This window comes from Cinclus cinclus, chromosome 2 (genome assembly GCF_963662255.1).
Source record: "Cinclus cinclus chromosome 2, bCinCin1.1, whole genome shotgun sequence".
NCBI classification, from domain to species: Eukaryota; Metazoa; Chordata; class Aves; order Passeriformes; family Cinclidae; genus Cinclus; species Cinclus cinclus.
In genome coordinates this window covers 38,440,290-38,467,681 of record NC_085047.1, presented here as the reverse complement: position 1 = coordinate 38,467,681, position 27,392 = coordinate 38,440,290, and the positions used below count along the sequence as shown (strand labels likewise).

The 27,392-nt window shown below is 36.4% G+C and overlaps 1 pseudogene; it reads right to left on the bottom strand.

The window, feature by feature from the left end:
• LOC134057862 (uncharacterized) overlaps positions 1–27,392 on the bottom strand; it is a 201,953-nt pseudogene that overhangs the window by 8,854 nt on the left and 165,707 nt on the right.

The window sequence follows — 27,392 nt, the reverse complement described above, 5'->3', positions numbered from 1 at the left end:
GAAAAAAAAACAAAACACAACCTTTAAATTACTTTATATCAGCTTGTCAATTTGGAATATTTTGACACATTTTATGTTAATTGCATTCAAAAGGAAAATTAAACTGAATTTTCCATCAACCTATTGCCTTTTTAACATATTATATTTGGATAACTATTCTTTCAGAGAAGGGTGAGGGGAATACAACTGTTCAAGATGGTTTCTAGGATATTTGTAGTCTGGCAGCCATAAAACTCTAATGGTTTAGAACAGTATTATAAAAACATAATTTTTTCACTAAATTTAACAGAAAAAGAAACCATGTGAAGTCAGCTAATTAAAACAACTGAATTTTTCTTAATTTTCTATTTAGAAATGCCAAACATTTAATTTCAACTTTTCTAAACTTCCATCCATTCTGGATCAATTACTCTAGATTTTTTAAAAGAAATTCATTAAAGGAAAAAAAAAGTCAATGCATATAATTTCATTAAAAATCTTGAATTGTTAATAAATTGTTCAGAATGAAATTTTTTTCCTTTCTACCACTTCGATGCCTGAATCTCTTCTAAGATTTCATATTAAAACCTACGGATATTTCCTTTGTAAATCTCTCAGTATAAAGATACCATCAACAGTGTATCAGTTCTTACACTGATTGAGGGAGGAGTCCTCTGACTGACAGTTCAATCATTTGAGAATGGGGAAAATGGTAGCTTTGGAATTCATCTTAATTCAGGTAATTCTGACTTTTGTACTAAGAAATAATAGAGAGATACTTCAGCTGAGTTCTATTCTCTCTACCTCATTCACCATGAAATTTGAAATAGGGTGTACTGATAATAACTTTGTTGAAGTTACCTCTTGAGTCCAGAGTTGTTGCCAAGTTCTTCTAGTCTTTCCTGAATACTGGCAAACCTTAGAAGTGTTTGGTAGGGACATGAAACAACTCTGAAATTGCAGAATGACTGCAAAGCAGTGATGGAGGAGGTATCCGTGCATCATAATACAGATGCCATATGACACTTTTCAGAGTTTTATGATACCTATTATACAGCTTCTCTCTTTTTTTGTGATATCAGGAACATTTTTTTTACAATTTCTGGTCTTAAATGTTTTACACGAACTCAAATTTAAAGTGTCTTCTTAGATGAATTGCTGTTCTTTAATTGAAATATTGCATCTTCCTAGGGGATTATGGCAAAATGAGGGAATCTACCTGACAAAATCCTTTCTCCTGCAGCTTTTGGACATTTTCAAGGGCTAATGGATGAGACTTTTTGTAAGAGAATATCCAAAAAACAAAAAAATTCACAACTCATATTGCATAAAAATTATGAGACTTTAAGATTACTTCTCAACCTTAGGAAAAGATCTGTTTACTTGGGAATTATTCAGTGAATTGGCTTGAATTATACTTTCCAATAGGATTGTTCAGACTTCTCATTTCACTCACAAACAACTCCCAGGACTAGTAATCCTTCTGCCAGTTACTCATCTGGTTTAACTTCGGGTGGATGCCAGGTATGACCCTTGACCAGCCTCCACTTAATTTCAATCTCTTCATTCACAGCCTTTTCTGAATTTTGTGTATCCTGATCCAACCAGTAAAATTTTGTCTCTGTTGCCAAAATTTTATTGAGCTCTGAAGAGCAAATGCTGGAAGAATGAAAAAAAAAATTCTTATACAGTGAGACTCAGCACTGCAGACTTTTTAAGTTTACTTGGGCCTAAGGCTTTAATAATAAAATATGAACTGAAACTTCAGTTATCATAAGTGAAAATCCTATTTTTTATAGAAAAGATGCTTCTGCTCTACAGACTGCCAGTCTCAAGGTTCTGTGAACTATAATTTTGCAAAGAGAAAGTTAAACTCATTTGACTCAGCATTGGCAAAATTATTACAAATGTGAGGTTGAATATTTATTTTGACTTACCTCTTTTAGAAAAGTTTAGATTCTCTCAGGCACACATTGTGGAATATTTCCATCCACAGGTTTCACTAAGTAGTGGATCACTACACAGGTTATCTTAGAACGGCATCCTCAGCAATGGCTGGTGCTAGGAGGTTCTGTACACTAAATTTAATGCATTCCTTTCACTATAAAATGCTTAAGGAATTTCTCTCTTTCTTCCCTCATAGGGCTTTGTAATGAAATTTAAGTCAATCTTGAAAATGGTTATTACTACAGTTTGCCAGAAAGAAGCTTGATCATCAGTAACTCCAGTGAAATAAAGGATTCTGTATATTTTTCAGCATTTGACCACCAATATGCTTGAAATATATTAAACAGAAAAACTGTTCTTGAGACTGAGTGTGAAGACAATTCTTTTAACATAGATAACCGTTTGTTCAATAAGGTTCAAAATTGTAAATTGTAATTTGAATACATTAGAAAAAAATGCACTGTCCACTGACTTGGCTAGATTGGGATTTTAGGATTACAAATAAGATGCTTGGTAAAAAAGACTGTTTTTCTAAGGACTTTTGACACTGGAAATAGAGCCAACTAATAGGGAAAACAACTCAATGTTGTACTCAATTATACTTTAATGATGTAATTGAATATTCCACAATGTTGTATTTTACAAGTATCTATTTTCCTGCACTTTGCTAAAGCACCTGAGCAGGAGACAAAGAACTGCAAAATTAGACATAGAGTTGGATAAACTCCATCTATGCTGCTGAATAGCATATACCTGTAAATACATGAGGGGTGGAGACAAGTGAGAAACTGTGAGGCTTAGCTGGAGCCACCGAAAGAAGGTAAAACTTTTATGAAATAACTATCTATGCACACACTGGTGGATGCATCTTTGGTGTCTGCCTCCCATGACTCCTATTGCTACAAAATTGCATAACCTAAAGAGAGGATTTGGAAATTACCCTTAAATATTTTTTTCTCAACAATTAATGCTTTGGGCAGATCCTAAGTGTTTTGAAAATTATAGGAAACAGAAAGAAATGCAAGTTCCAAAGTGACAAAATCTACCCGCCTTTCTGCACAGCGGTCCTGTGTTTTTGTGTGCCACACAACCTGTCATTTGAATAGTGTGCTGTGAGTTTAATCATACCAGAAGATGTATTTTGTTCTTAACCTTGCCACATGTACAATCGCTGTATCCAATAGGTCACAAAACAAAATTGCTTTTTTTCCATCTGTGGATTATTCAACCTTCCACACACCTGCCATTTCTTGTCTTTTTCCCTCCTCTATTCTTACACACCTATGAGTAGCACATCCTGAAAGAGGTAGAAAGGAAAAAAAAATTAAGGACAGAATAAACTGGGTTTAGTAGAAAAGTTAATTTTATGAAGATATTTATGAATTGCAATATTTTAAAAGCCTTGGCTTAAAATTAAAAAAAAAAAAACAGAAAAGAAAAATTGTTCTTTTAGTATAAGCCTTCAGTTTTTAAAGGACTACATATCACCCATCCTCTGTGATAAAACTGTCTTGTATCCTTTAAAACACATATAATATTTGTGTGTACAAATGATCCATTTTTCTTGCTTATCCATTCATTTTAGCTCTTCTAATCATCCCTTAAGTCTCCTGCCTGTTTGTGGATTGTGCCGTGCTTTCCTCTCCCTTAGGGTGATCTACAGTTCTAGCAATACAAAGGTCAAATTGTGATCAGGAGAAAGATAATAACTTCACATATCAATGTGCATTTCTTCTCTCTTGACAAATGATCACCATTCCTCCTGAAAATTCCCTGCACCACATGGTCCCCTTTGACCTTTTAGTCAATAAATAATGCATTCTCTCTAAAGTAATTGAACTACCTTATTTGGCTGCAAAATCCCATGTACCAGAAAGTGTGGTACCTAGGACAGTGAAATATTACATTGTGGGAAGACTCCAGCTTTGATTTAGATTTTGGATGAAGACAGATTCTTTTGCATTATGACCTTTTTTTCCCCTCAGTACCCAATAAAATGATCAAAACTGAAGTAAAATACCCAACATTTCATAGACCAAATGAGTTCTTTTATTTTTAGGGATAATTGGACAAGTATTTAGAACAAAAAGGGTTTCAAATCTAAACATATTTGGGAGTGGAGGGCTAGGAGGAGGGTAGGTATCTACTGCAAAATTATTTGGGAACTGTACATTCATAATTTATTGTGTTAATCAATAGCAATTTGTAATCTGCTCATCTTGTATACACAGCCCACTAAAATGGAGCCCACCATTAGACTTGACTTACAAATTCCTGACAACACTGCCAAGACCTGTTCATATGCAACATCCCATGTGCAAGATAGAGCATTCTATGGGGTTTAGGAACCATTTCTAGGTATGAGAAAAGACTACAGGAGACTATGGAGGTTGTAGAACAATCAAGCTTTGTAATAACAAAATAGTCTACACTTGAAATTCAGATGTGAGATGAATCAGGGAGGTAAGTGACACTGTACGATTTCTGCCTGTTTCAAAGAATTTGTTCCACCAAATAAATTATCTTTTCCGATCTTTTCCATTTGTTTGAAGAACAGGATCAAGACCATAATAAATAAACTGTAAAGGCTGAGCTGTTGTGTACTAGTACTTTGAGTAATTTAGTATTTTTTTTCTAAGAAATGGAACCTAAATTTTAAATGCCAGGATGTATTTCAGTGTTTTAAAAAGAGATCCTTGATCAAATATAAACTAATTGTTTTTTTTACCTTACCTTACCTTGAAGGTTGATAAGGTGTTTTATTTCCGGAATTATTATATTATATTTCCTACAGCATGGTATGGAGTAGTTTGGGAGCACATAAATCATACTGAAACACATTGTGATGCAATCAAACAGTATTGTTTCATGATAGACTGTTGGGTTAAAACCTAGCATTCCCTCATGAAAAAAGTACCATTTTTCTTTGCTTTCTAGGCTTTTAATTTCTTCCATCCTTTTTTTTTCTTTCTTTTTTTTTTTTTTTTTTTTTTTTGGGGGGTAAGAAAAACCATACCTGAAAGTGCTAAAGCTATAAGGAAATTGCCCTGAAACTGAAAACCTTCAGGAAATTGAATGGACATACTACACACAACATCCAAGATATTATGTCTTGGTTCTGTTCTTGGGATTTAGTGTTGGAATTTTTTATTATACCCAACCATAGATACATTTCTCTGAAAAGAATTTTGACCAGCCTTGAGGACAACAAACCCATTAGACATATCAGGAGGAGCTCTTATGCTAGGCAAGAAGTCAGTTGCTCTACCCAAGATGCCTATAGTTGTAAAACATCTTCTAAAGAAAATCATTACAAAGGTCTTCTCTGTGATGCCTGTGAAGCAAGCAGCTATAAATATCTCAGTGATATACTGTTAAGAAGTGGTACTGTAAGAGACATATTTTTTATTCCATCCAGTTATTTCAGGACAAAAGCTTTCATCTAACAAAGCTCCCAGTGCCCTGATTAATAATAATGTTAATGAGGGAAATAAAACCAACTATTCAAAATATATATTTTAGATTCTGAGACTAACCACTGTTGCAGTGAAATTTTTCTTTACTTCACAATCCTTCAGTTGATCCCCTGCCAAACTTCTGTAGAGATATAAAGACTCAAAATAAGTCTTTAGTTCAAATATTCAACTTTTTTTCTTACTGTGGGTCGGTTGAATATTTCTGCAAAAAACTTAGAGGTCAGACATGGTCAGGTCCTCATGGCTGTCCAACTTTTAGTAGTTTCTGGGTCATAATCCTTTCCAGATGGAATGCATTTCACCACTTCTTTACAGTTGGTCATAAAAGCTTTGGCTTTATACCACATACTTCTGCTTTTTCAATCTGCTTGCCTTCGTTACTGTACATGTGTGTGCAAAGCTTCTCTTATAACAATCACCAGGTCTTCCTTCTGTGAATGTTATAGAAAGGTTTGCATACAGAGATTGACTTATTTAGTCATTATGAAAATCACATTTTATCCATATCTGAAACAAATCGGAAAAGTTCACAGATATTCTGTGCTAGTTCTCAGGAGTGGCCTTCTGAGAAGACAGAAGTAACTCCCCAGGAGTAACTTGTACACATTACCCATGTCTTTCCCATGTGACTCCTTGCAGAAAAGGAGTCTTCATCTTCTTTGTAGCCACCTTTTAAATACTGGAACATGATGTCAAGGCCTTCCTTAAGCCTTCTTTTCTCAAGAGGGATCACATCCTGTTCTCTCAGATTTTTCTTGTGCAGCAGGTTTCCCAGTCTCTATTTCCAGTCTCAGCCCTACAGACAATTAAGTTTTTGATAGTTTCAGAAATGTTCTTCTTCAGTGCATGCAGAGATAAGTGTTTTCTCAGTTTGGCAAGAACAATTTCAAGGATAGAGTCAAACCTTTTAAGCTCTATTAATACCCAGAAAATCAGGGCCTTCATGGCCCTTCTCTGGACCTTCTCCAGCCTGCTACATCTCTCTTGTATATCAGGGACCAAAACTGAACACAGTATTTCAGGTGTGGCCTGCCAAGGGCCAAGTAGAGCATGATAATTTCTTCAAAAATTGAAGCTGAAATGTCATTGTTTCAGGATGAAAATAAGATTTTATAAAATGCTTCAAAACACGTATTCCGAATTCTGAAAGTAGTCATTCATGTAATGTTTTTCCCCAGTAATAGTTCACAGCACATTTAGTAAGTTCTTTTCCTGATTGTAAATATAGAAAAAAGATAAAGCTATGCAAAGAGGGGGAAAAGACTTTTGAAAACATATAGGGGAAACGTATAGGTTAACAGAGGAATTTGAATTTACCACCACAGATGGGCAGGGAAAAAGATCCTGGTTTTGTGCCTTAATGATGCATTATCCCACAGTAATGAGGGCATCAATAAATGAAGAATGGTACCATGAAGCCAATTCCTTGTCTTTAATAAAATGTGTTTTTGCAAGTTGTAAGGACATCTAAGCAGGGCCCTGGGGTTTCAGGCCCATATATCTTTCATTTCTTCTTTTTTAAAATGAGGCAAACCTTTTCTCAAAAGTTATTTGCACTCAAGAATGATGACAAAACAGATGATTATGTTTGTTTAAATGTTGTCAGTCTGACAAGAACAAAGCCTGTTTGAAAAATGCAAGTCCTTTTTTCCCTCACCACATGAACACTTTGAGTGAAAGAATCTGGCACTGGAAAGAATGTGCCAAGACCCACTCACAGAAGCTATTATTTATATAGTACAATATGCTCATATCATCAAGACCTTGCTCTCTGAAATATATACCTCAGCTTGAAAACTGTCAGTATCTACAAGAAATGAGATGTTAAAAAAAAAAAAAGTGATACCTACTGTTCAAGAATTGCTGCTTCATTAATATATCTTCTCTCAGGAGAATTACTAATTTAAATCTAGGAAACAGAATCTTCAGACATACTATTACTGTCATCATGTTATAGGAGGAGCATAGTTTTGTTCACATGTGCTCTGAATCCAATTCAAAGTAAATGACAGTGTCTATTGATATCTTCAATCAACGAGCAGCTGTCACTGTTCACTTTATATTATTAGGACAGGAAGCTGCTGTTTAAATAATAATGACATTAAACCTACAGCATTTTCTTGATATGATTTTTCTTATTTTTACCATTGCGTTTTCTAGAATTCATTTTGATTGTGTTTCCAAAGGTGCAACAGTAAACCACAAAACATAGCACATAATGAAAATTTAAAGTAATACATGTTCATTTTCAATCTCAAGATACAGTAGCTTTGTATTGAATTGCTTTTCTCAAAGGAGAAAAAGAAAATATTTAGAAAAAAGCCGCTGGCCGATCAGTGAGAAAATAAACTTCCACTGACACATACACCTACACCTCTATCCATCCACACATTTTTTTTAATAAAACTGGCCTTTTTTCTAAGTCTTTTTAAGTAGATATAGCTCCACTGGCAAATACAATCATTTGTCAGTGCCAACAGCTGTTCTGGTGCATCTTCTGTTAGGTATATAGACTTGTACATGCATATATTTATTCATTTATTTCTTAATAAAAACATAGAAATTGATATAATAAATTGCAATTATGGTAGAATATAATTCCTTAGAAGGATTCCTAGAATTACCTTGGAAAAGGCTGCAGATTTCAGGAATGGAGAAGGAGAGCCATACATCACAAGATAGATAAAAGGGTAAGTCAAGAGTCAGAGACTCAGCTGTGGCAAATTAATGTGGCTTCGTTGATTTCTGCAACCCTCCAGCCTTTCTACAGCAATATCTTTTATCTCAATAATCAAGCAAGGCACGACAGGAATACAACCCCCTGAGAATGGAGTCTGAGAAGGCACGAAAAGAATTCCATAACCCTCATCCCCAGATTCAGGACTATAGTGAGGACTAAGACAGCTTCATGACAGGGTGGAGATGTCACATTTAATTTTTATTTTTAATATAAATTCAGACACTAGTAGAAATAGGTTTTTTTAATGGGTCGTGTTCAGCAGTATTGTCTTCTTTGAGAATCACAGAATTTGACACCTCTCCAGCCCAAACCTAAATCTGTAGGTTTAAAATCTGATGTAAAATCTTGACATTTTACTCTTTGAAAATAGAATTATTTGAAGAATTTCACCCTTCCACTACATGGAATATTTTGTAAATAATTATCAGGTTCAATGAATGTTTCAACAAATGCTTACATTAGTTTTTGTAGATTTTACTACGGTTAAGAAAAATCATTCTGTTAACACCCTTCACACTTTACAGTGTGGATGAAGAAGAGTTAAATATTCTCTGAAGGTGCAGTCCAAAAATACTTCAAGGGAAGAGAAAACCAACTGACTGATCAAACCAAGAAATGCAGCAGTTTTGGAATGGAATGCTTTATATTTCCAGTGAGTTCAAAGCAACAGAACCAGCTCAGCTGGATAAGAATCAGCCTTGTTTGTCCTACCTGTATAACAGGAGACCTCTCACCTTCACATATTTATGTTTGGAAGCACAGATGGGTTCTTCAAGGTCAAAAAATATCCTTGATATCCTAGTAGCCACTGATGCTCCCTCTTCCTTTTGTTTAATATTATCCTTTTCTTTCACCAAATGAACCTCGCCCATATTGACCACTCCCTCACCCTGGAATCTATAGTATTTGCTATTTTCAGATCATTATTTGAATAAAATGAAAGTTTTGTCACTATAATACAGCAAGACAAAACCAAGCTATTTATATTATGTAAGAAGACAAGAGCCTTTTTACATCCACTAAAGAAAAAAGAAAGAAAACATTTGAACTTTCATTAGTGTTGCTCTTTGTTGAAGGCTTTGGCATTGTTTTCTTTATTTTTTTTTTAAGAGAAGGCTATCAGCCTGCTTACTACAGTGACTGGACCACACCTGCTCAGTTAGGGAAGGATGTGGGTTACAATTAACTGCTCTTCAAATGATGTTCACTGAGCAGCACATGCAAGAAAATGGGAGATGGTGGGTGTGGGAAGAGGGTCCAGAGAGAGAACAACAAAGGAGGAAGGAGGTAGTCTAGGAGCTCAGACTGAGATGACCCAGTTTATTGCTCCTTCATACCTTTTTAAATAAATGCAGAAGTGTCTATATGCATTGAGAAGATTCAAAATAAGTGATAACAAGTGCAATGAAAACTTTGTTGAACATTTATTTATTATGCATTTGAAAATGCTGGCCATATCTACATAATTATTTTAGCATTAAATACCTGGTTACAAAAATCCTACCATTTAACAATGTAGTGATAGTGGATGCAGAGTCATGTAGTGGTATATAATACTTGTCTAACATTAGATGACCTCTACAACTTAGGTTTAATCAAAAGCTCTTTTTGAAATAGTAAATTTAAAAGAGTTTAATGAAAGTTATTTAGGCATTTTATTTATACCCAACCTAGATATTGTGTTTCTAGATCTTGATTGGGCCAGAATCAGAATCCTCTTTATTGCTTTGTTGTTTTCTAACCCCTTTGGCAGAATCCAGTTGATGGCAGACAATTCTTTAAAGCACTCAGTTGGGTGAAGGTGCATTTCCTCTTTCAACAGTGTTGGAAACAGGCAAAGAATCATTTTCTGCCCTGCTAAGGCAATGCTTTGTCACCTCTGGCATCATAGTGAAGACACAGAGTCACCCATATCCTGTAATTCTTGCCATACTCTGTGGTACCTCTTAGGTGTATAAGAACAAGCAATTTCCCAGAAAAAAAAAAATCTTTACATAGCTGAGGGCAAGAGTCCTGCCATGGGCTAGGGACTTTTCACAGTAGTTAATGAAGAGGATCAAAAGTGAAGATGAAATAAACCTTTTGGGGTTTTTTTAACTGTATAGAAACATTTTGTTTGTATGGTTTATTTTTCTTTCTCTGTTAGCCTCTGACTTCAGCAGTGGGTGGTGAGACCCAACAAAGAGATCTGTAGAGTGAAACTGTTGGTGCTGAGGACGGGGTATAAACACTGTGCTCGTTTGGGTTGTTCCTTTTCCCTTGAACTGACCACCTTCTGAAGATGAGAATTCAATAGGTGTGCTTCTGGAGCATATGTTGTTAACTCTGACCCAAAAGGTGCCTTGGGACTGTGCTCTGTGCCGTGAAGCAAAGCTCAATAAATTATGGCAAATAAGAGATTCAATCCAGAATTATGTGTCCAATTAGAATCAGAAAGCTGAAGCAAATGCAGCCACAGCCTGCACAACTGATGTACAAGGGCAGCAGATCACAAGCACAGTCTGAACTTGTCCTGGTTACCTGACTCATCTTTCTAATTCAGATAAAGTCAAGACGATCAGGAGCAGTTCTAAGCCTTTCCTAAAGTTAGCTGCAAACCTACAGCTCCTCTGTTACAGGGAAGAAACAACTATGCCCAAGTCAGGAAATAGGGTAAGCAGCCTGAATTTGGGCTTATCCTTGTCTAGCAGAGCACAGCTCTGGAAAACTCATTCTTCAGTTGTTCAGGTAGCTTTAGAACATGCTGGGGGGAAACAGTAGTAAGAGTATCCCCGAGAAGGGATTTTTCTTCTAATAAAATATTTAGCTGATAGTAGATGTAAAGTCAGTGAGCCTCTAGTTGAAAGAAAACACCTCCTCCCCCTTGGACTTTCTCCAGCTCACAAATCTCCATCTGCTAATTGGCCTTAATCCACAGAAAAGAAACCTTTCACAGAACATGGAAAATGCTGAAATGATGCATCGATCCATTTTCATGTTTTAAGCAAAAAATTGTATTTATTTAATCTGGAAAACTAGGTAACTTAACAAGTAGCTTTAAAACTAAAACCAGAAGTTCGTCAAATTTAGAGACAAAATGGGGGGTTGGGGAGTCAAGAAACACACTATTAAGTAATAAAATTTTTTTTGCTCAGCAAATGTACACATTGTAAAATAATCAAAATCAGCCTTCCCTCAACAATAAGAGGTGGTAGAAGAATGAAACAGTTAATATGTTTTCCAGCTCTTCACATTCTGCAATTAATGCCTTTTTTTTGCTGTGTTTGAGCAGGTCCTTCTGCATGAACACAAGTCGTTCTTTGAACCAAATCCCTCAGGTTTTCAGTTATATAAAAAATCTTGATAAAAAATAGTAAAAAAGCCCTTTAGGGTCTTTTAAGCCAGAATGAAAATTGTAGCTTGCCCTGCCTCAGAATTTTCCACTCATTTTCTTTTCATATAAAGACTGAGCTTCATCAATAAAACTAAATGGTAATAACAGATTAGTCAAGACACTTCTTGACAAAACCTCTCCCATTAACACATTAAACTCCACTCCCATAGAATTGAAAGATTAAAAATAAACTAATTACTCTTACGTTAGCATTCTAAGTAACTGGTTCCAGCCACCTGGCTCACAGCTGCTATGGAAACTATTCAATTAATCAAAATAAGGTTGCTTTTTTTTCCCTGATTATTTAAAGAAAAAGAGAAAGGAATGAAACCCCCCAGTCAGTTGGAAAAAACCTCACCCTTCTGAAATATTCCAGACAGATTTTAATCAGTGCAAAACATTAATGTATGAGTACTATTATTGCAGAGAAGTTAGCATTAATAATAATAAGATGGTGAGAAACTTTTCCTGTATTCTCTGGCCTCCTAATACCATGATATGAACATCTGGTACAAGAGTTTACCCTTGGTTTAGTATTTGGTGAAAAGCAGAGTGAAGGAATGATAGCTTCAGCTGACTCTTGCTCCATTTCCATTACGTTGGTGGAGACAAATGCATGCTACATTTCTAGCAAATATCCTAAACTCTGAGTGAAAGGTTCTGCACAGACAAATTGCAAGTTTTTTGACACATAGTCACATGGTATGTGTGAGGAGGAGGAAATGTTATGTGTAGAAATATGTCTTGCCCTCACGTGTGACTTGTAAATAAATTTCTAGGAGACTCGGATTAAAATGCTAATTTAGTAGGGTCCAGCATTTTCACAAGGCATTAAGAAAATTCAGTAGTAAATCCCTAACAGGGCCCTTGAAAAGCTGAATCATCATTGCCTATAATTGCACAAAATTCCATGACTTATTGTAAGAATGATCTGTCCAGTCTTAACCCTGGTTTCAATGAAGAGTAAGATTATAATACTGTAGGAAAAAAAACCCAAAACATGAATTGGGTGACTACTGTAGTCCAAATTTTGATCTCAATAATTAATCAAGTGGAAATATTTCTCATTTTGTCCTCCAGTTCTATGGATTAGGTTCAACTATTTTTTTAAAATATTTTGATCTCTGATAAGAGACACTCTTTACAAGTTCATGTAGGAAAACAACAAGGGGGAATGGCTTCTAACTTAAAAAAGAGTAAGTTTTGACTAGATATTAGGAAAAATTCTTTGCTTTGAGAGTGGTGAGGCACTGGCACTGGTAGCCCAGAGAAGTGGGTGCCCCATTCCTGGAAGTGTTCAAGGCCAAGTTGGATGGAGTCATGTGGAAGATGGAAGGTGTCCTTGCTCATGGCAGAGGGATTGGAACTGGATGATCTTTAAGGCTTCTTCCAAGCCAAGGCTTTCCACGATTCTAGGATTCCATGGGCTAAGAATAAATATGATATCAGTACTTCTAACTTTGGCAAGTTGCAAAAAATATAGAAAAATTTTTGCATTTAACAAGATAGCCCTACAGACATACACTTTGTAAACTGAGATTGTTAAACTAAATTGTTCTTTAATGCATCCAAGTACAAAATGCATATTCAGGGCCAAAAAAATAAAAGATGTCTAAAGAATTTTCATAGAAGAGGCAGGTGAAGGCACAAGGCTGACACAGAATAATATCATCAAAATGTAACTGTCAGAAAACATAGTAGCTTTCATCAAAACAAGGGAAAGAGATTTATCTTCAGGTGCAAGTTCACTTATGTCTTTTACAAACCTGTCCCATAACAGAATTTATCAACTTTTGAAAACATCTGTTTTACACTCTTCCCCACAGAAAGGAATGTAAACTTTTTAAAATATCTATTTTTGCTGGGGCAAGCATACAGTGTGGGTTCAGACCCACAAGAAGGACCTGACTTCCACTGCCGCGTCTGTGTCCTTCCAGTTCTCTCCATTTTTAACATTTTCTGGACTTTAAGTTCTTCTTTTCACATTCTTGCGAAAACAGATCCTGAAGAGCTTGGAGTATCACAGTGAGCTAACAACAAAATACAGATTATTGTGTGAAACTAGGGCAAAAAAGACAGAGTGATTCATAGTTTCTAAGCCAAAAGCCAATGAATAGGATGATCTATGGAAGGATCTCTTTGCTCTTGTATAAATCACTGGTGGAAGCAATAGATCTAATTTTTACCATTTTCAGATGAAAGTTGAAAAATAAGATGTGATACAGAGTAGCAATGTTCTGAGCCAAAGACTAGAGGAAACATCTTCTAGTAAAAGACACAGAGATCAATTTAACTTAGTAAAAAGACAGCTGAAAATCAGTAAAAACGTGAAGCATGTTTCTGGGATGGAGATACCATACATTGAAAGGACCACGTGATGCAATATTTTCATTGATTCTTTATCTCTGCTGAATACAGTGCAGCCCTGCCAGTGTAGAAATGCCATAATGTACTAAATAGGATGAAAAATGTATGATTATATTGATCTTGAGCAAAGTGGTATTTTGCATGTCTTATGTATTGGTGGGAGGCTCTGGGAAAAAAAGAGCAACATGCTGCCAGTTTGGAAATAATAGGTATTATTGAGGGTTAATCTTTGTATATAATAAAAATTGAAACAAAGGTATCCAAGCGGAAAAAAGCAAATAGTCCATTTCACACTGATGTATTCACTTCAGTTTCTGTGAACTGTTTGATCTAACCATGTAACCAATAAACTTTGGGATGAGGAGTGTTAATGAACACGCAGAGAACAGTAGCAGATTTTCAAATATTTATGTTTTCATCTTAGTTTTTTTTCTCTTTCAAACTATCAAATAACATGAGTATGCTTTAAAAAGAGATTTTCATGCCGGCAAAAATGTTTCAATCTTTCAAACTAGAAACTTAAATGTGTTCTCCTGTTGGATTATTTTTGTAGTTTTCATAACTGGCATTCCACTGGGACTGGTATGTCTTCTGGCTGTACGTGGGTAATGGTCCCACAAGGATATGCTTTGCTTTCTTCAAATAAATATAGGCATACATTAGCTGAAGAAGCATCCTGGGAAAAATTTTCTTCTCAGTTTGTCACCATCGCATGAACCAGTCATTATTATTGCTTATTTGTTTTACAGTAATGTGTGGTGAGACTGAGGCTGTGATTATTGTAGGAAGTTGAAGATTATGCATCAAAATACAGACTCTCCGACAGGAAGTCTTTCATAAAACTTTTAAGTAAAGGAAAGGAATTAACAGTTGAGGGAAATGAAGTAACTTGCAGAAGGTCACAAAACAGATCAGAATCAGAGCTATGGAGGATGTCCAAGATTGCTGATTCTCTTTGTATCAGGCTGCTGAACCAGTCCAAGGAAAGATTACTTTATATCCCCACTGGATATATCTATAAATATAGATAATCTGTCCAGAAATCAACCAAACCCTACTGAAGTCAAGAGAGATTAATTTATTTACACTGCTTATAATTTGCTATAGGGTTTTTAATCAGAATTTATAAATTAACTTAAGGAAACTAGATTTTTTTAAAAAACAGCAAAATCATAATGCAATACCAGGAAAATAAGAACAAAAAAAAAAATTCTGAGAAAGCATGGGTCAAATGGGAGATCTGCTTTAAGATAAGATGTGACTGAAGGAATGAGCTCAAAGGGGATCTCCAGAGCCTCCAGAAGCCTTCCTTTTACATTTAGTAGCCACTTAAGTCTTCTCTCAGTCACTGCTCATCCCTTTTTCAAATGCTATTAAATCAACATTGCCAGACACCACTCATCCCATGGGAACCTCAGACATTGAAAAGTTATTACTTTTGCTTTAGAAGATGTTTGATACCATCACAGAATGAGTATCTTTTTTTTTTTTTCAATTTTTCCAGTATCTCTTTGCACTAAGCTACCAGCTCTCCACTATATTACCAGGTTAAATTTTGCACATTGCTTTGCTATCACTATTCTCTGTGTTTTTCTAAGGATCGAAGCACAAGCTATAGGGCTGTAAGCCAACAACGTGAGAGCCTCCAGTTGGCAAGTCTTTAGCAGGCAGTGCAGCTCACCTTCTTCATGTTGGTGGGGAGTCCTGAGACAGCTTTTTATGTAGGAAGGTCTTTCCTGCTCAGGTTTGGACCAGACAGAGCTCTAAAAGATAACTGGATTTAGTTGAGTGGTGTTTTGTCTTTTCTTACATATATCCTGATTTGTAACCTTAATAAAAATTAAAAAAAAAAACCAAAAGAAACCAAAACAAACCCCCAAAACCCAACCAACCAACCAACCAATCAATCAATCAATCTGCCCCCCAAACTCGTAAAAAACCCCAATAACAGAAAAAGATTTTTTTTTCATTCTTACTAATCCAGCTAGACAAAATGCACCTACATACTTGCAGACTAAGTAAGGTCATGAAGTAGCTGTGATGCTTCCCAACTCAAGCTATACATAGCACATCACTTCTAGCTTTTGGTCTAAAAAAATGTAGATCTACAAAACCTAGAGCCTATAGCATGTGTTTGACAGAGAAATTGCTAGGATATACAAACATCTATTCTATCTGCCTGCTCACAGTGAACTGGTCAATGAACCAAAACCTCCTTGGGTCCCAAATTATTTACTCTTGCACCTACTGCAGCATGAAGCTGATGGTCTTCTAATATATTCCCTCTGAGTTTTATCCACTCTTGAAGAAATTTCACAGTCCAGGCCAGCATGGCATGAAGTGATGCCTGCAAATTGACTAGCCATTGCATATAATGGTATCTGTACATGTTGGCACAGCACAATAAACAAAAGGAGAGGAAAATGTCAGCATAAAGCAGTACCTCGATTCCCAGGATGCTTATCCCACATGCAAGGAGCTAAAAGGAAAATTCCCTGGCAATTCTGTTCCCAATCTAACTTTTGGAAGGTAAAAAACTTATGGTCTCCTGCCAGCTCTGCCTAATTTGTAGTATCAGGCCCTGAGAGAAGATGACAGCTGCAGACGGTGTGGAAGAAAAGCCACCTTGCAACATATTTTGTCAAGTTGCAGTCTCTGGCATTGGCCCAGAGCCGGTATTGCTGGAGACATGATGAAGTGTGAAAAGTCCTGGCAGGCATTTTAGACAAATAAAAGATGGGAGGCAAGGGAAAATCAGGACCAAAAGAGATTAATATTTGTGAGGTTTATTGCAGATGAGGGAAAACAATAGGAAGTAAGAAAACCTCCACAGGGGATTTATTGCGACAGCAACAGATTAAAACCAGGATGGAACTGAAGAGGAAGCTTATTTTTTCCAGCTGGACATTCACCTGAGAGCAGAGATCAGGTTGTGAGCAGCAGTCTGAGAAAACTAAATAGGTAATAATGAGAGAATTTGCAGCCTAAAAATGTCAGAAAGGTCAATGAGACAGCGTGTGTGTGTGCTTAGAGAGGGAACAATGGTGGAAGAGTGCAGGTTTTTCTGAGCTGGGAATGGTAATGAAACTGCCCATTTATTACCAGAGATAACTCTGCAGTCTTGCTCTTGTGTGTGTGGGTTGGTGATGTCCTAGCTGCATGTGAAGGTGGGAATTGCTTGTCATTCCTTCCCCTGAGTTCTGGTTCCCTCAGAAAAAAAGACATGAGGGGGGAGAGGAAACTTCAGAAAGAGCTTTATCTAGAGGATCAGGAATGGTCATAAGGACATGCTAGGTGACAGAACAAAGGTGGAGTCGCTGCCTGACTCCGCTGTTCAGACCTGCTGGATGGTGAGGTCTGTTTGATCTGCTGGAGATCCCTATTGTCTGCTTGGAAGTAGGACAAATAAACCCCGACATCCAGAGAAAAGGCAAAACCATTTGGAATAAATTTAAAAAAAAAACAAAAAGCAACAAAGTATGAGGTGAAGCCTGACAGAAGGGCCCACGGGTGGAATGCAATGTACAAAGTGCAAATTTCCCAACAAAACCACAAAGGTGTTCATGTTTTGTGGTATATGGTAAATTTCTGGATTGTGCTCCTATGACAATTCTGACAACTTTTGTCTGTCCAGTTAATTATATCAAATATTAAAGCTTTGGATAAATGTTGTTATTCGTGGGCCAGCAGTAGTTATGAGAGGAAATGTAACATTATTTTTGGCAGTAACTTGCCATGTCTAACAAAATAAATTATTTTTTTTTCTCCATTATAGTCTTCTCAGAAGAAGTTTATCCATTTGCTCACTGTGCAATGCATCACTGGTAGACCACAGAGTAGGTATTTTTAGGTAATGAAACAGAAGCAACCAATGGAACACAATTCTCTCTACAGCGGTACAGAAATAGTGCAGCAAGGGCAACCTAGAAAAACCAAACAAATACACCCTGCTCTTTTTAGGGAGGACCAAGTATAGAGTACCAGGACACAGCTCCAAAAGAGAAGGGAGAATAGAGATAATTACAAGGCAAAGTCAAAAAGAGTTGGCTGGGTAGTTGACCCAGTTGTAGAGCCGGTGTCCTGAATCAGCAGCACAAAAAGTGGTGAGGCACAGGGAGCCCTTTGATGGGAGGAAAGAGAGAGAGCGGCGTGCATCCATGGTGCACATTAATTGTTCTGACTCTACCTGTGGACCTAGTTTGATGAATTCCCACCCTCCGTTTCCTCTTTAAAAAACTATCGTCATTCTGATTCCCTCTTCTCAGGCCTCATCTCTATTTGTGTCTTTTATCCCTGTTACTTTTAAGTCCCTCTGTAGAGTGCTATTTGATTGCATTAATGTTTCCCATGGAGGAATTTTGTCTCAACTTTAACTGCTACTGACAGAGAGGTGTGGCCTTCAACCAGGTTTGGAGGGTAGAGAAGACGGACTTTTAAGATGGAAAATTAAATCCTAGTCCTCGAATTGAAAATATGTTTGTTTTTTTTTTTCCTCTTCTTTCTCCTCTAGCAGAATTTGCAGGGAGTCTGAAGTAATCAGCCTGGCTGGAAAAACTTGATTACACCCAGAAAAATGAGGGCTTTTCAGAAGCACTGTGTGAAAAGACTTAAGTTCTTCTGACCCTCAATGGTCTCAGTGATACTTTTCTCAAAATGCAGGAAACTTTTTCCTTTGGACTTTCCCTAAACTGCACTACATCTCTAGTTGTACATCTTGTTGCTGTGGATTTGGGTGAATAATAAGATGCATTTTTTATACAGGGATGGAAGATTTATCATGCCTTCAGGTATACTGAATGGCTACAAAATCTCTTTCAATACACTTTTCCTAGTAGTTTAATTACAGTGTTTTGAAATTAATTTCAGTTTCAAGTGCCAATGGCATGAAAAAACCCTTCATTTCTAGCATGTTGTTGAAGCACTAAAATATAAGAACTGTTCACTTCTTCCAGGAAAGCTTGCTGATGTGCTGAATGTCTTGGGGATCAAAAGGTGTAACCCTCCCTTTCTTTAAAGCTTCAGTGAAGAAATTAGTGTTAAGTCAAGACAGATTTACAAAATTCACTAAATGCATGAAAGAAAGATTGAAGCAATTTATTATGACAACAATGTGCAGTTTCAGGTAGGAAAAGGCTTGACTATTCTGTTTATCCTTGATATTTATTCTCTAAGTCAACATAATACTTTGAAGATGTTATTTTATATATATAAATACTCTCTGGTCTCAAGAAAGCCAAGGATCACAAGAGTTTCCTTCAGACATCCTTATGATATATGTATATATATCATATATATATATTATATATTCTTATATATTCTATATATTCTATATATATTATATATAGAATATATATATTCTTGACATGATTCTCCCATATCAAATAATTTAGGAGAGGAAGAAATTAATTTCCCTAGAGCAGTGAAGAAGAGCAAGAGTAATGGGGCAGACAAAGTGGATGAGTAAAACCAAGATGAAATCACAAAACCATGTCAGTTTTGCAGTTATCCTATTTGATACATACCAGACACTTCATAATTCCTTTGTCATGCAGATATTTATGTCTGCTGCTCATCTTCGACAAAGGATTATCCCTCATCTCTGTGAAGACCAACCTGAAGTCAGAGAGTACCTCAAGCCTGTAGTTTTATCTTCATGGATCTTCTAGAAGGATCGTGTCCTGGATTTCTCACCTTGTGGCATGAGTGATGCAATGATGTTGCAACAGTCTTGCCTGTAAGACTTATTGAAAATCAAGAGTCAAGTGGGGCAGAAAGATTTGCAGTAACTAGAGGTTCCCCTAGGGACTAGACATTTACTTACATACAACTTACATTTATTCTAAGTGTTTTCTTTAGCAAATAATTTTATTTTTTGTGTGTGTGCACCATTCCACCATATATGAAAACACATTAATTTCTTACATTAAGCATTCTGTGAACATAAAATTATTGAAAGTGTTAGAGGTTCCTACTGTGAAAGGGACCATATCTAAACCTAATTTTAAGTCCATACAGACGGTGGTCTGTGACTACCTTTGAGTTTAATTGCAGTCATAATCTTCAAAAGAAAAAGAAATCTCTGTTTCTTCTGCTGTTTCAACCTTGTTTATATATTATGCATATCCACAGTTCCACAAGTCCCTTTACAGCCTAGATTTAGACTTCCATGGTGTTCTCTTACAGAGTTCCCTGCAGCATAGAAAAGCTGTGTCCCTACCAGTGGCACAAAAATGATGGTACAGTTAGATGGAAAACAGGACTTAAGGACTTGAAGTCTGTCTTGATGGGTGGAACTGAATCAATCAGTAGGATTTCAAGAAACAACTCAGAAAATAATTCCCACAAGACAGGAGGCACAAAAAGAGAGTAACAATTTCTAGGCATTTTGAATACTTCTCTAGGCAATGAAGGGTTTAGGCAGAAGTATAGAGCAAACTTAGAAGTGCCTATGAGACCTCCTCCACCTGCTTCATTCTCACATGGCAGCTTCTCAGATAACCTGCAGTTTCACTACCCCTTTTGCATTTGGATATACCTACTATTACACCAGCCTGTTTACTGACCTGGTGCTGACATAGGAATTGTTGCACAGAAGATTTCTCATCTATCAGAGGATGGGACTCAGTGATTTTTATTAAAAATTATAAATTCTTTATTATTTGGTCTTTGTTTGCTCTGCAGGTTGCCCTTTGTGATAACATGCATCAGTGGTATAAGTAAATCAATCAGGTACTCATGTTATTCCAATATTACCTTATTGTTATTGTTGGCTTCTTTTCCCCCATCACAGATTTCCCTGCTCAACAGATGTATCCAGTGTTTCCGTACATGTAAAAGAAAATGAGAATGTGTTCTTTTTTTCAGATTTTTTGGACATGTGCAGAGGCACACCAAAAATGGGGTAGACTGTCACATTGCCTTCTGTCTGCTATTCTTTGATTTAATGTCTTTTCAAGACTAAATAACATTGAACTAAAAATAAGTACTATAGGCACCTGAACACGTATTTGAGAGATGGCATTATAGGATGGACATTTTTCTTCCTGTCTTTTTGTTCCCTTTTCACAGACTCTCCTGGTAATACTAACTTAAGTAGCTCACAAGGGTGTTGTGCAGATTAATTAAGTGCTAAGTATTATTAAGCAGACTGCAAACCTAATAAAGTTTCGGTTGAACTTTTGAACCTATGCTGTTCATGTGGGTGCTAAATTAGCTAAACCAGCTTACCTAATATTGCAGTATCCAGATGAAATAACCACGGTGAATTTAGGTATGTAAATGTAATTACTTGTGTTGGAATTTGGCCAAAGCACCATAGACAGAGTACTAACTATGTTCCTATAAAGGCAGCTGCAGTTTTTAAACTACTAGAATAGTATATATCATATTTCAGATAGATTTTTAAATCACAGATGATTGAAATAGAAATTACTAAAAAAATATTTTTCAGATTTTCACAAATCAGTCTCAAAGAAACCCCAAAATATTCTGATTAGAAGCCATGATTTGGTTTGCTTTTTTGTTTTTGTTTTTTTTTTTTTAATGAACAATCATAAAAAATGGGGGGGAAATGAGGTTTTATCTGAGATTTTTTTAATCTTGAAACAAAAATCTTTTCAAGCTACATTTTTCATTGAAGGGGGGAAAAAAAAGGCAAAGGGCAGCTTCACAACAGAAGTTAATCTATTCTAAATGTCACTGAATAGAGAACATTGTGTCCCAGAGGGTGATTCAGTGGGTAAGTGACTGTTTCATCCATGGGTCCTGCCTTTGTTCCTTAACTACAAATGATTATAGAGGTTTTCCCATCTCATTCATAATGGCTATCTAATTTATCTATGTCTTGATGATAATAATAAATTCCTTATGTGTTCAGAAGATGTGAGCAGAGGTGACTCAGTTTATCTGTTTTAGATGTTGGTCTAGAATGGGATGAGTCTCCTAGAGGTATGTACCTCCACCAATTATGGAGATCATGATTAAGTGGCGGGTGAAGTGAGCTTCTCCTTAAAATTACTATACTGCTAATTTATACATCTCACTTGGATGTGCTCAGCTAGGTTAAGTGAGTCTGCTCTTTTGTGCAGATGCCAGGGAAAGGTGCTAGCAAAAGTTTAACACAGTCCAATACTTGAAGGAGCATGAACTTCAGGCATGTAAAACATGATAGTTACTGGGACATGAGCATACCTTGGACAGAAGTATTTTTATTTTTTTTTTTAGTTCTTCCTAGGGATGGAAGAACTAAGTCAAAGTCTACCTTTGAACTTGGTAGATTTCAAGGGTAACTCCCAGATCTGTAGATTTTATTTTTTAAATTTCTATTTTTTATTTTTTTTAATTTAACCCCTATGTGCTGAAATGTTATCATTTTATATGGAGGCTTAACATTTATGTCAACCTATACATGATCTTCTAGCAGCACATACAATGCTAGGTTTCCCATCTCGTTTTACTGATTTTATAATTTGAACTCCGGCAATGACATTGTCAAGCTACTTGAAGGTTGTGATCTTCTGGGTGCAGAAGCCATGAGATGTGTCTGTAGTTTATGAGATCATCTATAGCATGATGCTATTAAGAACCAGAGCCTTATTAAGAACCAAATCCTTATTAAGGATTACAGGTCTAAAAGGATGCTGAGGACTTTGCATGTGGTTATTGTTCAACTCAATATAAACATTCCTTCTCCTGTGTGAGCACACAGATTTTTGCTAGGAAGTGCATCCAAGCAGTGACCATCTTAGCATTTATTATCAGCTACTTTGAATATAGCACACTTTCAAATATAAGTTTGACCACCCAGTTGGCATTCATCTCCAGGGTCTTCTTTCTTAAAACATGCAATAAAACTGAAACGTGTCATAGCCTTCAAAAGTCTGCTTGTTCTTATGCACATATCTTTACCCAAAATCTCAATTTTAAAGACAACTAAAGCATAGATCACCCTCATGAAATGCTATTCTGCAATGACAAAGAGTTTGAAAAAGTTCACTGTGCAGAAAACCACTGTTTTATTAAAAAAACTGGTTCCAGTGACACAAAAAATTGCAAGCATTAATTATAAAGTAAATTCAAGGTAAGCAGCCCCATCCAGATATTTTTACAATTTTTCATGAAATTAATTCAAGCTAAGTATTCCCATTCAGACTTTTTAATAATTATCTCACTGTCCTTGGGAATAGAAGCATTTGATGGGGTTTTATTTCTTTTTACACTGCTCATGTTTGGTCTTCGGATGGCTTCAAACTTTGAATTTTATGGTATTTCAGGAAACTGTTGTGCCATTTTATAAATGGAGAAAAGAAAAAGAGGGGAATCAAGTGAGCCAAAGCTAAAAAAATGTTTTGTAACTGAGGTAAAAATAGGAAACCAATTTTCATTATTCTGGGGTACTGTTCAGTCTACTATTCTTTAGTTTGAAATTTCTTTTCTAAGGAAATGGATTTATTGAATATTTCTTTTTCTCTTTTTTTGATCTTAAGAAGAGAGAGAGAGTCAACTGAAAACACCTGATCCTAACCAGCTTCAAATCAAGTACTTTCAAAAGTAATTTATGTTATATATTTGAAGATGTTTCATCTTAGAAGAAACGACAATAAAGTCAAAAGAGGAAAGAGTGTGTGGTAAGCAAGACTTTTTTCATTAATAAAACTTCTGACTCTTTGTAAGTTTTAATTAGAAGTGTGAAAATCAGCGATATTTCAGCAGGGATGTTGGTAGACCTAACCTAGCAGGTAGGCTTGTTGTCTGGCAATGTTTGGTTTCTTCCTATGTGATGATTCATATATGTAACCTCTCCTGAACAAGCTGAAGATAAGGCTCAGATAAACATCAGTTAAGGCTTTGGGCTTTGCACCTCTTTCCACAGTTACATAAGGCAGCTTTCAATGGTCGGTGCCTCTGAGCTGCCGCAGCAGTTTGGACCTAGAGTCCATTTCCCCACTTGCCTTCTGTCTGATTGTAGCTGGTTCTCAAATGCTTAAAGACACAGAATAAGAAACAAGATAGATGTATAGATGTTCCATAACTTTTCCTGGATTCTGTCTTTTGTTGTTTAAGGACTTCCTGAACCAAGAGTTTTCATGTGGTCCATTGTCTTAAATGGGAACTCTTCTTCATCACTATGAGGAATCAGGTCTTGAATCCATTGGCTTTTCTGACTTGTGTTAATAAGTTTCACAGTTTAATTCTTCTAGCTCAAAAAATATGTTTCCATTTTCTCCCCTCTTTTAACCTTCTTCCTGATCATCTGATGCAGTGACAGCTGTTTATTTATCCTTCATTACTTTTGAGCACTATTTCATGCCACAGATGTTGCCTCTTGTCCAGAGATTTATACATAGTTTATAATTTCCAGACTCCTCTAATTCAACAACACCATAAAAACCTGGAGCTGTTCAAAATTTAAATTGCAATTCTGCTGGAAATGTTAGTTGTGATTTAAAAAAATGCAAAATTATGTGTCTCTAGTTTTAACTGGAAGGAGTCTTGTCATATTCACTTCTGCTTCTAGGAAGAAAGCAAAATTTATCTGAATCTGCCAAAAAAAGGAGAGAAAGTAAAGCAGAGCTGCTGCATAGACAGCATTACTCCCTAAGTGCCCTAGCCCTGAAGCCCAGCTGTAAGGAAAATTGTCAAATTCCATTTCTGCCAGAAACTCAGTTTCTGTTGGATATGGAATTTGACAGAGCTATTCTGCTTGTGGCTGGCAGCTGACAGCTACATCTCAAACAGGTTTTTCCCACTCCCCTTGACAAACCTTCACAAGGTATGCCTCACTTGTGAATTTTCCATACAATTATGAGCTTTTCCTTTTCCTTTTCCTTTTCCTTTTCCTTTTCCTTTTCCTTTTCCTTTTCCTTTTCCTTTTCCTTTTCCTTTTCCTTTTCCTTTTCCCTCTCTCTTTCCCTTTTTCTCCTTCATGGCTTTCTATATTTTTTTCTCCCAGCTGCAAGATCTGGTGAGTCCCATAAGCTCTGGAGGTGCCTTAGTGTAGAATTTCTGTCAGTTATACTTTAGCCCATCATTTGTCAAGTTCAATTTTAAAGTGGCAAGTGATGGGGGTTTATTTAATGGCATTTCTCTTTACAGAAGGTCTCTGGTGTTTTTTTTTTTCTCCAAGTTCACTTTCACCATCCCCTGCTAATTAAGACCTTTACAGAGGAGTATAAAAATTAAACTTTCACTGATATCTCATTCTTTGTGAAACTCTCTGACAAGCCTCACTGCCTTTACATAAAATGTGATTCCTCTCTGAAGCTGAGTGTACAAATTAATATATGAGATTCATTTTTACATCCCTTCTTGCTCTACTTCTGGATGTTTTGCTACCTTCAAACAGCACCAGTCTATTACAAGACACTCAATGAAAAATCCTTGAACTTGGGTAACTTTCTAAATTGTTCCTGCAAAAATTAACAACTGTCATTATACCAGTTAATTACCAAGTCTTGCTTTGTATTTTCATGCGATCTAATGTCTTTCATAACTAAGTGTGCTAATTTTTCTGATTGATATTTATCTCAAAGATTATAGAATTTGAAGACTGAATCTCTGATTGCTAAAAGGAAAAGGAGAGATCATGAAAAAAGACCCAAATGCATGGCTGACATATTAAGGACACCTCTGCAAAGCCACTGAATCTGGTTCTCAGTCAATCCTAATATTTCTTCTATTAAATTAAGGTGATTTGGTGCAGAGGTGAAGGCTGCACTGAGTTAAATTCATAGAAAAATGTTGTATCTCCTGTCTCAGTGTGAGTTAAACTGAGGTCAGTTCTAGGTGCAAGTGTTAGGAAAAGCACAAAAGGATTATTTCCCATGCAGTACTTGCCTCCAGGCATTCAGCAGACTTACTCATTCTTCCTGAGGAGGATAGTGAAGCAAGGAGCTTTTATGTCAGACAAGACATAGGTAGTGGTTGCATATATTTTTGGCTTTTTACAACATCAGAATAGCATCAGGGGGCCTGTTATATCTGTTCAAACAGGGTTTATTATGTTTAAATTAAAATCAAAGCAGCATCCTTATAAAAAGGGGTATGAGCTTGCAAGCTGAAGAGGGTTGAAGGGGGAAGTCATTTGCTGGTTTCTGAAGTCAGCAGAAGAGTCTCAGTGTCCTTCCAAGGGGTAAGATGTCACCATATTTACACAGTGCCCTTTGCAAAAAGATTATTGTTCTCTAAGATGTCATTATTAAAAGAAAAATCATATTAATGATTAATGTCTATATAAGAGAAGTGCCCAAAATTTCAGATTCAGACCTTGAGACCATTATGTATTACAATGGAATAATACCTTGCTGATTTTTTCAGGACATTTTCACTGGCAGGAAATTCTTCCAGTGTTATTTTCTTAATGGTAACAGGTGCTGCTCATATACTACCTACTCAGTGAATGCTCTTCCCTTCGGGTCTCCAGTTGGCCCATGCACTTATCAGTCAGCATTTTCAATAAGAAATTATAACTTGGGGCCAAATTAACTTGCCTCCAGGAGCTCTGCTGTTATTGAATTATTAGATATAACGGCATCATTAATGAGAGCCCTCGTTGAGTGCTGTGTTGTGTGAGGTTTATGTTATGATTTGATTTGAAAAGTTACCAAATGCTTGTGATAAGGTTGCAAGCTATACAGCATCACATGGGAAAACATTCTTGTTTGGATCTAAGCATGTTTTTGATTATATGAATTCTAAGTTCTGGACCACTTTCCACACCATCTGCAGCCAATCTGCATAGCCTGGGAAATTCAATCAGACATCTTGCCCATCTGTAAAACCAGAACTGCTCTGTTACTGTTTCACCCTAATTAATGGGATTTATTTCATTTGTTTCTTTGTTTACTGATAGCCCTGCACTCCAAGTCCCATTAAGATGAGAACAGACTAGCTTCAGCACCTGATTAAAACACTTCTAGAAGTATTATCCCAGTTATCTAAAAAATAATTTTACTGGTAAATTAAATACATCAAATTGTGTGGACATAGAATATATGGGAATATACATGCTTTGGAGTTCCAGTCTTAAATAAGTAACGGTTACCAAAGTCTCTTTTTGACTTACTGTAGATTGGTATTGCATATAGTTTTAGGAAATTAAATAATGTTGTTCAAAAGAGGTGCATTAAAATCAGTGCTAAAGAAGAAGAGGCCAAATTTATTTTAAGAACAGCAAAGACACAGAAGAAGGAAGGGAAGGGAAGGGAAGGGAAGGGAAGGGAAGGGAAGGGAAGGGAAGGGAAGGGAAGGGAAGGGAAGGGAAGGGAAGGGAAGGGAAGGGAAGGGAAGGGAAGGGAAGGGAAGGGAAGGGAAGGGAAGGGAAGGGAAGGGAAGGGAAGGGAAGGGAAGGGAAGGGAAGGGAAGGGAAGGGAAGGACTTGACACATTGCTATTATTACATCACAAAACTGCTTTGGGGGACATGAGCTTGCTCAAAACTACCATTTGTTTTCTGAGCTGCTGCATAAACAGAATCAAATCCCAGCAGCTGCTAGGCTAATAGAAACTATGTT